The 2492-nt window shown below is 35.6% G+C and overlaps 1 pseudogene; it reads left to right on the top strand.

Annotated features, from left to right (window-relative positions):
• The first annotated feature begins 369 nt into the window (after positions 1-369).
• On the top strand, positions 370-1048 carry LOC101427182 (serine/arginine-rich splicing factor 3 pseudogene; annotated as a pseudogene).
• Positions 1049-2492: the final 1444 nt, after the last annotated feature.

Genomic DNA, 2492 nt, shown 5'->3' with positions numbered 1-2492 from the left:
ACCCCTCAACCATATGTCCCCTCAATAACATCCCACACCAGTATTCCTCCCCTTCCATTGTTGAACCTCTCTGTGATCCAAAACTTCCCCGAAAATGAAGTCCAATATATTGCCAGGTTCCATTAATAGTAAAATGGAATATAATGATGAGTTTAAAGGTTAGCTATAGAATACATATTAATTTAGAAAAATTAAGCTAAAAATAAATTGGGGTATCAAAAAATTTAAAAATGCAAAAGCTTTGTTTTTGATATTTTGCCTTCCATTAACAACATTAGATTTTAAAAAACAAAATAGAATCAAAAGTAAAATGGAGGTCCACCATTCCACCGGGTAAACTGGAGCATCTGTAAGAGCCGGATGGAAGAGGAGCGGGAAGAGACATTTGAGCGTGTGGGTGTGAGCCACCGCATTTCAACCCAAGATCTTGAAATGCATTGTGATTCTTGTCCATTGGACTGTAAGGTTTATGTAGGCAATCTTGGAAACAATGGCAACAAGACTGAATTGGAGCAGGCTTTTGGCTATTATAGACCACTCCGAAGGGTGTGGGTTGCTAGAAACCCTCCCGGCTTTGCTTTTGTTAAATTTGGAGATCCCCGAGATGCAGCTGATGCCATCCGAGAACTAGATGGAAGAACATTCTGTGGCTGCCCTGTAAGAGTGGAACTGTAGAATGGTGAAAAAAGAAGTTGTAATCGAGGCCCTCCTCCCTCTTGGGTCGTCGCCCTAGAGATGATTGTCATAGAAGGAGTTCTTCTCCAAGAAGGAGAAGCTTCTCCCGCAGCTGGAGCAGGTCTCTTTCTAGAGACAGGAGAAGAGAAAGATCACTGTCTCAGGAAAGGAATCACAAGCCTTCCCGATCCATCTCTAGATCTCGAAGCCGTTCTAGGTCAAATGAAAGGAAATAGAAGATCAGTTTGCAAGAGGAGTTGTGTACAGGAAATAACTTCATTTGATGGGAGTATGTACAGAAAATTCAAGTTTTGTTTGAGACTTCATAAGCTTGGTGCATTTTTAAGATGTTTCAACTGTTTGAATTTGTTTATTGTCTTGTAACAGTGAAACACCTGAAGATGTAATTCTCTATGATTTGAAATTGATCATACGAGGCAGGTTATAATACCAAGAATTTGTTACTTTACAATGTTCTCTTAAGCAAAATTGAAATTGCTTTGAATTTTTAGTCTTGCATAGACTAATAAACCTAAATCCTGCCCAGCTAAAGTGTGATGTTTTAGTCCCACAGTAACATAACTGGCAAAAATTAAGGTCTTTAGTTTTGTCCATAGCTGGGATTTAGTATGCAGTTGAGGTTGAACAAGCAGTCTTTAAAAGCTTCTATGAACACAAGCCAGATGGTAAAAAATATATATATAAGCTCCATCATTAAATTAGATCGGAGGTTTTTAAAATTAACTAGTCTTCACACTGGGCAGTTTCCCAGTTGGTATAGAATCTTTCAAGAAAGTTACCTTTGCTTTAGTCATAAGTTCTTTTTGTGATTGCTGTGTATGAATTACATAGCTGTTTTAATAACATCCTTTATTTGGAAATACAAGACTTGGAGATAACCAATGTCCTGACAGTTTAAGGGTACATTGTAGAGCTGACCTTTGAGTTACTGTGCAAGATTTTTTTTCATGCTGTCATTTGTAATATGTTGTATGAGAATCTTTGGGATTAAAGTTTTGGTTACAAAAAAAAAAAGTAAAAGGGAAACAAAAAGCAAAATGGAAGCAAACAGGTGTAAGCATTTATCAAGCTGCAGTAAAATTATATAGAAAGGAACTATTATATCAACGTTAAAAGAATAAATTCATTGTATATTCCTAGTTTTATATACCATAAAGACAAAAAGAGTTGATAAACAAATAAAAGATTTTAGGCTGTGTTCAACAACCAAATTGTTGGAAATAGTGTTGGTATGGTTATTCTAAGTCATGAATCATGGGATAAATTAAATAAGTAATTATGGTGGTTCACTGGGAACTATGATTTTCAGTTTGGGAGGGAAAAATATAAGATGAGAGGTAAACTTAAGTTAAAACACCATAGTCCTGAATTTAAATAGAAACTATCAGTATAAGTTGATATGTAAAATATCTTTGAAAAAAAAATTTGCTAGAAATATTCACTGAATAGGTCTAGAAACAAGAACTTACCCCATAGCAGTGTGTACCTATAATACCTAAATTTTCTAAATCCTACTGAAAGAAAAAAAATGGCTTTTGAAGAAAAGGCTGATTTTAGTTCTGGAGCAGGGAGCAAGGAAGTACTCAAAGGTTTCAATGATTGTGGTGGTTGATTTCAGGAGCAGTGGTATGACAGAGCCAGGTCACCTAGGCTCACAGGAGACGATTGTTAAATATTCAGAATATTTTGATCCTGTTGTTAAGACATTGGCAGCTTGAAATCAGCCATGCTAGGAAAATGTACACTATGCAAACCAGAAAATACTACAAATACTACAAATTAAAAAAAATATATTT

The sequence above is a fragment of the Dasypus novemcinctus genome, chromosome 1, assembly GCF_030445035.2.
Source record: "Dasypus novemcinctus isolate mDasNov1 chromosome 1, mDasNov1.1.hap2, whole genome shotgun sequence".
NCBI lineage: Eukaryota > Metazoa > Chordata > Mammalia > Cingulata > Dasypodidae > Dasypus > Dasypus novemcinctus.
This window is presented reverse-complemented; position numbering and strand designations above follow the sequence as displayed.